Source organism: Narcine bancroftii, chromosome 6 (genome assembly GCF_036971445.1).
Source record: "Narcine bancroftii isolate sNarBan1 chromosome 6, sNarBan1.hap1, whole genome shotgun sequence".
Taxonomy (NCBI): domain Eukaryota; kingdom Metazoa; phylum Chordata; class Chondrichthyes; order Torpediniformes; family Narcinidae; genus Narcine; species Narcine bancroftii.
Window position 1 is genome coordinate 150,507,163 of NC_091474.1, and position 15,132 is coordinate 150,522,294.

At 40.1% G+C, this 15,132-nt stretch overlaps 1 long non-coding RNA gene across 4 annotated transcripts in view; it reads right to left on the reverse strand.

Annotated features, from left to right (window-relative positions):
- LOC138736591 (uncharacterized) overlaps positions 1-15,132 on the reverse strand; it is a 206,642-nt gene that overhangs the window by 36,086 nt on the left and 155,424 nt on the right. For all 4 annotated transcript variants that reach the window (XR_011340418.1, XR_011340420.1, XR_011340416.1 and 1 more), the window contains one exon: positions 10,609-10,943. This is a non-coding gene — a long non-coding RNA (uncharacterized lncRNA). The remainder of the gene's footprint in view (positions 1-10,608; positions 10,944-15,132) is intronic.

Sequence of the window (15,132 nt, forward strand, 5' to 3'; positions counted from 1 at the left end):
TCACTACTGCTCTCCTCTTTTTCCCTCCTTTCTTTCTGAGGAGAGGGTCCAGCTCAGTGCCAGAGACCTGACCACTACAACTTGTTCCTGGTAGGTCGTCCCCACCAACAGTATCCAAAATGGTATACTTATTGTTTATGGGAAAGCCCAGAGAGGTCCTCTGCTTTTTCTCTCTCTTTCCCTTCTTCCCTCTCCTGTCAGTCACCTAGCTACCTGCATCCTGACTTTTGGGGATGACTGTCTCCATGGAACTCCTTTGTATCACCCTCTTTGCCTCTTGAATGTTCCAGAATTCATCCAGCTCTAGCTCCAATACCCCATCTTGGTTTGTCAGGAGCTGTTGACCAATTACCGAAGCTTTCTGCCTCTTGTAAAAGACAGATTTTGGTAATTAGTCTGTTCAGAAAACTGGTTTTAGTCTTGATCCGAACTTAACGTACAAGACCACCTTTGTCTTGAATGGTATCATCAATCTTCCCCATCAAGCAGGAATTTTGAGGTGCTGAACTGTCCACGATGATCACAACATCCCCTAGCATGAAATTGTGCCTGATCTTAGACCATTTTTGTCGCTCTTGCAACAGTGAAAGATATTCTTTCACCCATCTTTTCCAGAACAAATCCAATATAAATTGCACCTGCTTCCTCCTGCAGTCAGCATATGCATCTTCCCTTAGGCATTGAAGGCTTAGATTTAAGAAGCAAAAAGTGATTAAGGGTAAGTGCCTCTAGATCATTTGGATCTGTAGAAGCCTTAGTAATTGGAAATCTGTTGGGGATAGCTTCAACTTATTCATTTATAACATGATGAACCTACCCAATAATAAAATCCACATATTCATGCCTTTGTAAATTGTACATTTCAGTGCATGTGAAGGGCAAGAAGTAAATTAGAAAAAAATACTTTCCCTATTTACAGGGTAATAAAGAGAAGTGCATGAGAATTAATTGCTATGCTATTCTGGAAGAAGGGAAATGCAGGTTAATAATGTATTTATACACAGAAGTATAATGTACATATGTACCAAAATTCTTACTTATTTCAGCTGAATTGGTACATGGTTAAAAAAAACCTCAAATCATATAACGTACTTTAAATTACCATATGGAAAGAGATGATAAATATAAAAAGATATATGGTTAATAAATATTCACAGTTACAGTAATGCAAGAGAAAAAAATGTGGCATTTCAATAGTGCAGACAGGTCTTTTTATGGCGATGGAGTAATTTATGATTAGAAACTTCAGCTCTCCAAAAAATTCTGTTAATATTTTCTTTTACTGTCAGTGGTGTAGGATTTACAAAAGGACTATTAGATTCACTGCCTACCTGTTCTGCAGCATAACCAGAAGCAAGAGTTAGCTGACGTGCCTGATTTCTCTCTCTGTCCTAGTCCAGCACCTAATCTCGACAATGTTATCAAAGAGATTGTAAGGGATGCTGGTGGACTGGGCAGTAACAGTGCTCAGTTAGCTGCTGCAAGAAACTTGGGCATGTTGTGGGTACATATTGGACCACTTTATTTTGAGCTCCTTAACTTTCACTAGCGGTTGTAAAAGTTCCTTTGAAGTGCAACATTACTGGGTGGGTTTCTCTTCATTCTGCTGATAGAGGAGTAGAGACCAGGGTGTTCTGGGGTCTTCCCTAATCACTGAGTGCATCCAGATACAGCCCAGCGATGCCAATGCCCTCCCATCAGAACTGGTGCACTATCTCCTCCTTGGCTAATGCTGTTGAGAAATCGTTTCCTCATGATAAGTGATGCACCAGACTCACTCTCTACCTCCCTCTTCCTTCCTTCTCCCTGCCTGATGCTCCCTTCTTTATTCTCTCCCTCCACCTTTCCCTTGGCTCTTGTCTTCCTGCCTCTCTCCTTACTGCCCTCTCTCTCTCTCCTTTAATTTTCTCTTTCTTTTCTCAAGAGGCTTTTGTCATATGCCTCAAGATAAGAGGTTGTTAAGGCAGTAGGGTCTGGGGGAGGTATATTGCCAGAGAGAGTACAGCAGCATAAATTGGGTGTCCCTGAGCAGGGCAAGGAATTACTGGAAATGGTTAAGCTGTATGTGACCCACAAAAGCCGTAGTGGGAGAGCTTTTTTAATCAAAATTCCAATCCATGTTTCTTTTACCTGTGCAATTATCACAATCGTTTGTAGTCTTATTAATTCCATACATTTTCAAAAATTAAATGGCAATTAATTTTTTTATCTTTACATTGCTTCTTCAATTAATTTTTGCATTTGTGCTTCCAAATTGGATTGCACCCAGGTTTGCTGCCTTGCAGAAGCCCCACTGATAGTACAGGCAACAAAATGGAAGTTACCAATATGAAATCAGGACATCCTTGCATTGACAAATCATTTTTGTGTCGGTTATTGAAGCCACAGGTGGAATGGAATTGGGGGGGTGGGTTTCTCAGAGCAGGCCTCCCACCATCATTAGTGCTGTTCAATCATGCCCTGAATTCATGATTGGTCCATGCTGCCATGATCAGTGGGAGCATTAGACTCAAATATAAAGGGATCTTTGAAGTACAGTTACCAGTTCGCAGAAGACTCTGGATGGGCAAACAAATATTATAAAATATGGTTTTTGATGCATTAAAATGACATCCTTAAAGCACATAGTTCATTACTTTCAATGTTGTGCATTCCTTGCTGAATTGTGAAGTAATTATGACCTCTTGATCCAGTTTCCTTTCACTGATCGTGCAGATACAATGGGACAAATAGCCTCTGTTTGAGCTGTACTAATTCTATGATTCTATGTAGATAAGAGATGGAATCTTCCAGTGTAGAAATACAATGAAAAACAAATATAAATTATATCTTGAGTGAAGTGCAAGATTAACGTCGAGATTCCTTAACTCTCATGTAATAATACAGCACAAAATTGCCATTAGTGTTGCCTGGCACCCCTTACAGTACAAGAGAAAGTAAAGCAAAACAGAGTCCCTTCAGAGTCAGAGTGCCCGTATAATTGTCTTCAGTGCTTCCGCAATCTACGTAGCCACACAGGCTCCCTAATCAATCAGCAACCCAAGCTTCAAATCCCAAATCTCTGACACGATCAGGAAGCTTTCCACACCCAAGACCCTTTGGGTGCTCTTCATGCTCTCACCACCCTCTCAAATTCCAGCTCTGATACCTGGTTGCCATGAGAGAGGATGGATACCTGGAGAGCCACTCTCCAGCAGCCCATACAAGTCCAGTGACTGCAAGTCACCTGCAGCCTGCGTGAGTCCATCAGCTGCTGAGCCATCGCTGGTCCACTGCCATGGTCACCGTCCTGTAGGGTCATCTCCTCTGATTCTCCTTCTCAACAGTTCTGGTGCCCTATGCGGGTGTGTTGCTTCCCAGAGTCTGCAATCCCTCATGGCCACTGTCATCTTGGGCACAGTGCAACCATAGAGCCCAGACCAACTTTCCAAGGGCTCAATAGTAATTGGGCACACACACTTCATGCAAATTCATAGCAATGGGTGGCTTCATGTGACATGGTTTACTAGAAGAAGAGCCAGGTCTGACTACCTGAAGGTGCAGGAGATCTGGTTTGGAGGAGCCAAGGCATGTAATAAAAGTTGGTTGTTAGTTAAGGTTCATCAGATAATGAAACTGTGGGAGTGACACTTGCTTTCAATAACAAGGAAGTACCAGGTTTGGCATGCTCTTGGTGAAGGTATGGCCCAGTCCATTCCTCCATCCTGACAGTTATCTGAGTCATGCTCCAGTTCATCTGGGGATCTTAGATGGAATGAGTGATATGGCCGGCCATGTTCATGCCACTTGCATAGTCCCTATTCTTTGTATGTAACTGTATGAGTCAAAGAACAAGTGCACCAAGTGCCATTTGTGCTGAAGTTCTACCTGTCCCAGGTATTGTGAAGGATGGTTCTGGCCCTGTTGCCATGCAATGTCCCAGTTAGCTGTGTGACTGATTATGTTATGTTTTACATTATGTATAGATATGTTTTAAAGGAGATAAATTATGCTTTTGTTTTAGTGTAGGTAATAAACAAACACAAACACTTCCCAACACAGATCTCATTTAAAATGCCAGAGCTCTGCTGAAGCCAGACAGTCCAGGCTCCCAGTGCCTTTGTAAAGACAATGAAAGGTACTTTGTTGAAGGTCTTTACAAGTAGGTATTAATTAGACATGCTGTGGAGTAATAGATTATGGATTATTGTTTTGGAAAGCAAAAGATGAACAGACTCAGAAGATTAGGTCCAGTGCTGCAATCTGTTTGAATGCAATTTGCTGTTCTAAGAAGGTCAGGTGGTTTTGCAAGCAGAGAGAAAGAGAGGAGACCAAACAGGCTTTCTCTAAGAGAGAGAGAGAGAGAGAGAGAGAGAGAGAGAGAGAGAGAGAGAGAGAGAGAGGTGGGGGGGCGGAGAAAGAGAACTGGTTTCTGTAGCATGGCAAGCTGGCAGCTTGTTTGAAACCCCATTTTGAAGACAGGTTGTGAGTTCTGAGTTCAGCCTGTTCAACGCCCTTGTGGTCCATACAAGAGGAGATGGTTGGCTGTATGATGTATCACCTGAGAAAAGGGACATTGCACATTTCCTATGCTTTGCAGCATGAAACAAAGGACACTAAGGAACAAAAACTCAATGGATACTGTGGGATGGTTCCCTGAACAGACTGTCCAGGCCATTTGGTGCAATGCCTCATTGCGAGAAGTCACTAACAAGCACTAGGACCTGGCCTGGCTTACAGTGAGAGGGCTTTCCCAGTCAGATCCTTCCTGGATGACCAGAATATAATTCCCAACTCATATTGCTCTTGAGACAACTCTGACGGGGAAGAAGCATTTGTCCACCTCTTTGCAGACCATGGATTTTCTAATAGTAGGTGGAGAAGGATGAAAATGTCCTTGTCATGCTTCATCCCCACCGGCAGTGTGACAGAGGTCTCTCTGATTCACAGCCTGTCCCTAGGGATGCATGGAGACACAGACATCTTGAGCTGGTGGAAGATCATCAACTCGGTGATAGATGTCCTTTGGTCTACCTGAAACTTGTTGGTCTTACAGGGCACTGAGATATTAGTGAGAGAATGCTGCTGACTGGTACATTCCAGGCTGCAGGAGACCATGTTGAGGGGACACACGGAGGCTTGACACAGCCAAAGCAGGGGCTTTGTGGTGAGGAAGTACATTCCGCTACTGGGAATTGAGGGGCTGAGACCAGTGTGGAAGTGCCTCAAGCAACTGAAGGGAGAAAAGCCCCTGGGGATCACATTAGTGGCATGTAGTATACTTAATGGTTAATAGTACAGAAAAAAAAATATATCTGGCAATAAGACATTAAGAATCTAAAAAGACTTTGCACTTATTTTCTTTGTTTATATTTTTATTGTGAATAAAATTTATTTTTGGGAAAAATAAACAATGGGTGTGAATGGGGCCAATTTTTCAGTATTACTCACTGAATATCTTTCAGGTTGATTGCATGAAGAGATTCACTATCATTTTCTTCTTCATACATGTCTAACTTCCTTGCAGAATGCACTGCTTTGTTTCAGTTTCTGACCCCCACTGAAGTGAAATTACTGTACAAATGTCTGGAGAACCATAAGCCTAACAAGTAACAAATACTCAAAAGTGTCGGAGGAAATCAGCAGACCATGCAGCGTCCATGGAAAATATGACATGAAATTTGTTTTCCATGGACACTGGGTGACCCGATGAGCTCATCCAGCACTTTTTGTGTACTGCCCTGGTTCTCCAGCATCTGCAGATTTCTTGATTAACAATTGTAGTGTGGATTGTGGAGGGTCATGTGGCCTCTCCATCTGGAACCTGGTGAGCGTGTGGATTGTGAGGATAATATGGCCTCTCTGTCAGCAAATCTAGTAGAATGTGGATTGTGGAGAGTCATGTGACCTCTCTGGCAGGATCCTAGTTGTAAGTCACCTCACCTGCCAGTCAAGAGTTAGATTTGCCCACAGGTAAGATCCAGGCCCTCCCCCCACGAATGGTTCTCACAGGTCACATGGATGGGCCTTTTATGGAAAAAACTGAGCATGTACAGACTCAATCCTCTCTATCTCTTGTTTGCTGCTGTTTCATGGAGAATATCACTGAACTCCAGGCTGCAGGCCACAGCCAGCTCTGGAGGGAAGAATGTAATAGGCCCATCCTGGAACTCAAGTCATGGGTAAAGCTGGAGACCAGGTTCATTTGATATACTTATTAATTGTAATTAATTTACTGTTTGCTAGTGTGCTATGCCTGTTAGAAATAGAGAAAGTTAATGGTACTGTGTGTTTAACCCTCACGTTCCCATTCGGGAGCTCAGAATGTTTAGCAGTGATTTATTCACACCCGATGTGTAGTTATTTGTATATTAATGCTATGTATGTATTCGTTAGTTGTGACCATTGTACGGGGCAGCAAAATACAGAATTCAATCCCCACTCTGATAAATGGGTTCTCAACCAAAACACCAATAGAGAAGCAACAATTGTCCAGGGTATTCTGCATATGAGAAGTGAAAATCAACTACTTCAGATCTTATGTAAAAAAATAAAACGCCCAGTGAATACTCAGAAATGCAGTTTGTTAATCCCTAATTTAGCCAGTCGCCATCACTTAACTGCAAGGTCCTCCTTGGTACAAAATATATGAATGTAGCCAAATTGAATACAGCACATAATAACCTGAATACACCTGAGGTTGTCTGATCTCAGAGGCTCAGCAGTTTCAAGACAGATCTGTACTTGGAGGGGACACTGCCTAGGAACACCAGGTACTGTAGATTTCTGAGAGGGGGTGCTGGACAAAGTAGTGCTTCATGAATTTCATTTACAGGATGGACCTTGGTTATTACACTAGTCACAATGTTCAAATGATGTAAATGACACAAAGAATTGGAAAATTGTTACTGTCTAGCAGAATCATACTCAAGTATAAATCATAAACACCTTCAGGAGAGGAAAATTGAAGCAAAGAGAAAAAGTATGATAAAAATTTTTTTTAACTATTAATGATCTTGAAAAGAAAGCACTGATACATGTTGAATGCAATCATTTCCTGTTATTTTGACATCAGTATAAGTATACTGTGGAAATATACGAGTACCACACACTTTGAAAATAGTAAAGACTTCAACTTGTTAATACTATCTTTGGAAAAGCCACAGGTAATTGGGATCTAATAGCCAGCACACAAAGAGCAAACTCCTATCAGCTGTGCTGTTCAAATCAGCAGATGTTTTATCTCTTCAGTGATGCGTGGAATGTTTGTGCAGTAACTGGAGTCCTCTAACTCAACGAGATAATGGTTCAGCAGGAGATGGGAGACACCAGCTGATAAAATGAATGATGGATGTGTAGTTTGTCTCTGATGCAAGGTATTTCTCCCTAAGGAGATACAGAGGCACAGCAGGTAATTCACTGAGAATATTGTATGTATGTGTGCACCAATTGTCACCTGAGAAGCAAAGATCCATTCTCAATGTGAAGCATCCCTCTTCTACTGAAGTGAATACTGACAGTTTCAGATAAGCACATACTTCATCCTGGCAGCACTTGCTTTCAGCATTGAAGTTCCCTGCTCCAAATTACTTCCCTTCCATCACTGCAAGCTCTGTGGAAGGCTAAAGGGTCATAACCCTTCCAAAGTGCTTTATTTCAGCTGTCCCCCCAGCACATCAAAAAATCATTTCTGCTAATACTTCCAATTCATTGTGGTTTCATAGTGTTGCTTTTCCAAACATTATTGCGGCTTAGTACTATCATGTGGAGTTCGAGAAATGAAGTAGCATTCCATCCTTGGCTATAAGATATACCGACAGGAACAGATTTTCGGAATGATCCATTCTAAGTCAGTTTTAATAATGGCTCAGGTTTTATTTTGGGAAATTAGTGAAAGTATCAGAATTCAATTCTGCTTTCTAAATGCATTTCATTAAACAGAAATTGAAACACAGAAGTTACTTTATCAGAGCTCACTACTTTGTTCAATCAAATAGCCTGGTAATGGAAAAGAAGGGACATTGTGCAAGGAAACATTAGGAATAACGATTAGTTCAATTTCAAACCATATGCAGAATAGCTAAAGTGAAGAAAATTTGGATTGCATTAATACATCAAGTTTGTAAAATAAGCAATTAATTGGGGACAGTTCACACTTGCTCTTCAAATGTTTCATATTGTTGTCAAAGTATACTACTCATTTGTTTCTAATGTTTCACTTTAAAACATACTACTTTAAAATATACTGTATCATGTGCTTTCACATTAGTGCCAATAGTTCCCTTCCAGTGAGACCAGTAAGACGTTTGCGATAGGTAATATATTGAAATTCTATCTGCTTGTCGTCAACAAATTGGTTCTCTTAATAATAGATAATTAATTTAGAGTAGCCTAGTCACCAATGTTAGAACCATAAAATTTGAACCCCCTCAAGTGGATATCTTTAAACACACATGTTATCTTGTGAAATATTGGCTCAGGGATCTAGGTTGCCAGAAGCTGCAGGTTTCCATGCTGTTCCAGTTTTGTTCAGAAAGTTGAAACTTTACATAACCTGTCTAACCTCATTATTCAAATCCAAATGGATTCAAGGCAGCTACATGGACAAATGTGCAACTGCAGGCAAATCTACTGACTCCTATTTGTTTTTGGCACTCAAATCTGAATACTTACTGCATTTTATTTAACAGGATCCGGTAAATCAAATCAAATAGCTGTCCACATTTGGCCTGGTGGTGTGTCCTATTCCACTGATATCCTAATATTTCAAGGGACTGCTCTGAAGCTCATTTAAGTTTTCTTTCAATACTTCAAGCATAGACAGTAAAAAGGCACAGAACTGAAAATGCTTTGAGCATCGGCCGGTAAATATAAAAGAATAATATTATAGTTGGTGTTGTGAGTGAGGGAACACATTTGATGGATCTCATAAGCAAAGACTCTGAAAACAGTCTGACAGTAAATTAATTTATTTGCAGAAGACGTGTGTGGGAAGATCGCAACAAGGATAAGGCACACACATCTAACTAGAGGATGCAGTGTTGTTACATATAATCAAGGAAAAGAAACAATATGATACATGCCCCCCCCCCCCCCCCGCCCCCACCACCACCCCTTGACTCTGTGCTACTTGGGACATTAATTAAGACACTCCCAACCCTTTACAAGTGCACACCTCACCAAATGATTCTCCAGTTCTCGACCTGGAGTGAAGCAGGGTGGAGGGAGGGGTAGAGAGAGAGAGAGAGAGAGAGAGAGAGAGAGAAAGTGAGTACTGGAGGGCTGGGGAGTCCACATCAGGTCATATAGAGGAGGCCAATGGCTTGGTGCTAGACGGTCTAATTGATTACAAAGGCCAATGGCCCAAGGCCAAGTACAAAGATACTTAAAGGGACCAATGGTCAGATGTGTACTGACGGGTGGGGCAGAACCAAACACTGATTGGCAGGTATTGGGCACTGCTGTCATGTGACAGCAACAACCCTCCACAATACAGTTAGGTCCCTGAATGAGTCACAGTTCTAAATAATGAAAGAGAAATACCATAAAACCAGTACATTATCTGTGGCACCGCTCAGACCAGACATTCATGCAGCTCTTCACGAAGGATCAACATTGGAATGTCATTTAAAAAATCTCAACTACAGACCTCTTGTGTAAGATTGACACTTGGTATGCTCAGGAATATCTGATGTATTTTGGCTGACCACAGTTCCTCTAAATAAAAGGGAAACAAATAACTTCTACATAATTTACAGTATTTGCCTATTTTTATGGACACACATTTTTCATACAATTTGTTCTTCAACAACTCAAAATTTTTCAGCATGGATGTTGTTGGTTTTAATTGCTTACACTTCTTCAGTCATGCAATTAGGGCTAATATTAACCAAGCATATACAAATAGTCTTTTTTTTGTTCTGTAGTGGCAACCAAGAATGTCAAATAAAATTCCATTTCTATTTGAAACAAGGCCCAGCACTGATACTACAGACTGGGTGGCATACTGATCACTGATTATCTGGAAATTACAGACAATTTCCCTTTGTAAAGAAACTGCACAGGAGTCACAGAATTCAACAGGAAGTGGTGATTGGTTGGAGGCAGGCAGTTTGTCTTCCTGTTTAACATGAATCAGATAAAGAAACATTCATATCCAGGGCTGTTTCCTTTAACCTGTCATGTTTTGACTTTGTATCAATTTATTAACCCACTGAATGATATTAACCCTTACTTCACAGGATAGCTATCTATCTCAACTTAACGCCATCAGCGTGACCAAACTTTTGGCACTTAAATCAGTCATTTGCTCTTGCACTAGATCCCTGCAGTTTGCAATAGCAGTATTTAGTTTCCCTGCATTTACTAGGTCCATTTTCCTTCCCTTCCAACTGTGATAGCACTTGCTTTTACAGTACTATCATTCCCTTCATCCAGGGACGTAAGCACGCCATTCAGATAAACAGCAATGAATTTGACCTTCTGCTGTGGTGTGTTAAACAAGAAAGTCTGCAGACATTGGGCCAAATACAATATACAAAAATGCTGGAGAAACTCAGCAGGTCTTGCAACATCTGTAGGAATTAAAGGATAACTAAAGTTGGGCCTGAGTCTTCACCACTTACTTACACTTTGTCCCAATCGATACTGCAGGACCTGATGAGTCCCTCCAACCATTGTGTCTTGCATTACTGCTGTGGTGAACTGCATTTGGGTCTCATGATTTGCACTCCTTTGCACTGAAGAAAGACGTGCAGATTAGGTGATGCCTTTGCAGAGCATCTCTGTTCAGTCCAGTTCAAATGTTTTTGCCCATTCCCGCCTTGATTCTTCAGAAACTGTTCGAAATAAGGTTGAGTGATACATCTGCTGTCTGAGCACCTCACAGTTCCCAGAACCCAACAGTGAAGTGAACACAAATGAAGCAGTAAAGTGTTGGAAGCACTCGGCGGATCAGGCAGCATCTGTGGTGAGAGAAACCAAGGTAATTTTTTCAGCTTGAAGATCCTTTGTCAGAACTGAGTTCTGAATCAAGTTCAAAACAGTATTGACCTAAAAGTTCTATTACTTCTTATTAAATTCTCTTTCAAAATTTCTATTTTTTAAAAATTTTCAACAACCTGGATTTTGAATTTTGTGTAATTAAACCTCGAGAGCACATAAAATTAGAGTTGGCAAATCCACTCATACCTGAGTGAGGTTGACTGAATCAAACAGATAAATTTACATAATAAAACAAGGAGAATATATCCTAAACAATGTTTGGAGTGATAGATTGGAAATGTACTATTTCTCAATATTGCAAAGATAGGTTGTTTAACTATATAGTCTTGACTATAAATATAGGAAGTCTGTGTATCAGCTCTCTCAGACTTTCTTCAGAACTAGCTTTCACTACCATATAACCTCAGACCCCGGATTCTGTTATGTGGCTGTGTCTTGCTCTTTGTGTCTGGATGGAAACTTGAATGTTCTTTTTATACATTTAATATAAGCAATAGATGGTGAATATTTGGACAGAAAGCAAGAAAATATGCTTTACTGGTTCCTCTGACAGTCCTGCGGGAAGTCTAATAATTATCAGTGTGAAACACGAGCATCTGCAGGTGCAGCGAGTGAAAAAAACACAGGTGTGCAGGAGGAACTCGGCCGGTCTTGCAGCCCCTGTAGGAGACAGAGATGCAGTATATAACTGACATTTCAGGCCTGAGGCCTTGAAGAATGCTGAGAGACAGGCTGAGTTCTTCCAGCACGTCTGTGTTTTACATGAATAATTATCAGTATAGCCCCACTCACACCACGTAACTATTACTTGCAAAATAGAAATCAAATTTAAAAGTCTTTCACTGCATCATGAAGCACTGTTTTTGGGTGAAAATATGATTATTTGGTTGGAAAAAATATCGATCTAGTGTAATGAGCTTCACTGGGACCTAAAAACAACAGAAGAAAAATCAACTTCTGTCTGTACTTCACCCGAACGGACAAATGTTACCTCTTCATTGTCTTAAATATTTTCAGTGCTATCATGAGGAGACTTTAAAGTCAGAAAAGTACTGTCTCTGTATGTTCCAAGTAATAGTTAAACAAAAGATACTAAACAAAATCCTACGGGGGTGATAAGTAATGGATCTCCTTTATAAAATTAAAATGTGCAAATTTTACCACGAAGTTTCCAGTACTCCTTAAAGACAGAGGGGAAATGTACTGATGTAGCAGAGTGACATAACTACATTTTACATCCTGAAAACAAAGCTGTGTATTCACTGTTGTAGAGAGGGCTGAAAGATTTCTTTTTTAAATATTCAGCATGTTTTTGCAATTAAAATGATATGTAGCTTCAAAATTTGCTGTTTTATTTTTGAAGGATTGAAAGGATTATCTTGCTTTCCTTGGAAAAAATAGAAATAGAATCCTTTAGATGGGTAGCTGGGGCCTTGATATACCATTGGATTTAAGAAAAACATTACTGCGGGTCTCTGTTAGTGTTGAAATGCCAGCTTAGATGTCATGCTCAAGTCCTTGAGTGGAGCTAGAGCCTACAATCTTTTAATTCAGTGTTGGGAGTGCCACCAATGAACCAAGGCTAATGAGTTTAAGTGTTTCTGCTACTGTATAATTGTACAATGATTTTAATCCAAAATTAGCAGAGAAAAAAAATTATCTGCTGGAAATTGTTTCTCCACAATCTTGTCCTTGTTATTCTTTCCAGACAGAGAAACACCTCACAGACCTGAATTAGAACCCATTATTAAAAATGAACATGTTCAGATTGAACATAATTTACAAAAGAAAATCGATAGTTTGTCCACAAGGTTGAAATGTTGAGTATATTAATGTTTTCAGGTAAAATGATGGGCATGTGCTCTCGATATTCCTTTCATCAGTCAAGGGGATCTTTAAGTATCAGGAGCCAATTGCGTTAGGTAACGGCAACTTCTGGCGTATGAGAAAAATATCATTAGACAAGTTCCTAGAGAGGGAAGAGGCACCTTCCTGGCCCTTGGCCAAGACAGAAACTTGGACCATTTCCACAGAGCATAGGTTGTAAACCACCCATCTGCACTCTTGGAATAATACATGGAAAGCAACCTGGCATGGGGCCCATTTGGAAGCACGCAGCTGTAATGCTCACTGATACAGTTATTACAGTTAATGATAGGCTGCCCAATGCCACAAAAATGGTCTCAATCGAATGTAAGCAACCAAGGTACACCACAAATGGAATGCATTTACTCACTGTACTTATCACTTAATTTGGTGTCTGGTCAAAATCCTACTAACTATTAACAAAGAGAAAGAAAAATATATGTTATATGATAGCATTCTTATCAACCTCAGAGCAATAATTTCTGGTCATGTTTCCCTGATTCTGAAATTGACATGAGAACAGGAAAGGGGGCTTGTGTTAAACCACAGCCACACAAATTTTATTGCCACTTAAAATAGAAATTGCAACATGTGTTATACCTGAAGAAAGCAAGTTTTGGACAAATAGAAATGTGGGTTAGCCTCATCAGAATCACAATCTTTAGTTTGATAAAACATGGTTAAAATTAGCCATTTGCTTGCAACACCACAGAGGAAATTCCCAGGCTTTAACAATAGAAGTCTGTTTAGTAACTCTGAGTTTATCGTGTCAGGAGAGAGCATTAAAAAAAAGTTACACATGAAAGTTGTGCTATTGTGCTTCCATATAAATGCTTCAAATGTTCTAAAATGAATTAAGAAAAGTTTTCCAAATCCTTTAAAATAACACCAATAAAAAAAAGTGATAAGGACCATGTGGTAGAACAAAACTTAATGCATTTCCTGTACATGTAGAACATCTGATCATAATGCATCTCAAATTATGACCAGGGTATGTCCAAAGTTATTCCCATCAATATCCCCCAGATTGTACCTCTCACCTACACACTGGAGACATCTATAATGACTACCAATCTGAATGTTTTTGAGTTGCGGGGGAGCCCCAGAATGACAGGGAGAGTGTGCAAAAAATATATTGTTATCAAAAATATATTATCAGCAAGACACATGAATACAAGTATTATGAGACTTACAGGCTTGTAGAATTTGGTGAGCATTGGTAAGAGGCAAGACGTGGACAGGTTTAGGAAGGTTGAGAAAAAAAGAATTATGTAAGTGGTTCCAGGGATGAGGGATTTGAGCTACAAACGGTACCAGGATGTTCTCCTTGGAACAAAGAAGGTTGACAGGAGATGGAAGAAGATCATTAAGTCTCGATAGAATGAACAAAAAGATCAAGGAAGACATTGGGGGATTCATGGATTTTTTTTTTTGCAGAAGTACATAAGAAACAGGGAAAAGCTATGTATTTTTGTGCCTGAGCAGTGATTCATTAAGATCTTGGCTTGTCCTTTACCCTGTTCCACTTTTCTGTCCTCACCATATATCCCCAGATTCCCTTAACATTTAAAAAGTCAATCACTATTTCCCTGAAATATAACCAACAACTGAACCTCCATATCCTAATGAGTGGATTCACTTGAACAGGAAGTCTGCAAACACTGGGATCGTAGTACAATAGACAAGTGCTAGAGAAATACAGCAGGTCACGCAGCATCTGCAGGAGGTAAAGGACAGCCAATGTTTTGGTCTGAGCCCTTCAGGTGTCTGCCTGATTTTTGGTTCATAACTTGGGCTTTTGTATATTGAGTAGATTCACTATCCTCTGGCTCTTTGTTTTAGGCTATTATCCCCATCAAGCCTTGTGAGAGTTTAGTTTGTTTCAATGTGATCACTTCTCATTTCTTAAACTTTAGGGAATACAGGTCTGGTCTGCATAAATCTCTTTTCATATAACAAATTAGTCATCCCAGGATTCAGTCTGGTCAACCTTTACTTTTACTTACAAGACTATCCAATGTAGGCTAGGAGAGCAGATCTGTCCTCAGCAGAGCCCTATATATTTGGAGCAAGATGGCGATACTCTTGTAATGACACCCTCTAGTTATAAAGGCCAAAATTCCATACTTTTCCACTTGCTTTCTGAATGTGAACTCTCATTGGTTCATGTGTAAAGATAATGTACACGAATACCTTTCAAACTCTTAATTTGAAAAAAAATCTCAACTTCTTTTTTTGACCATATTTTCCTACGTTTCACTTGGCTAGTCTATTTTCCCCAGA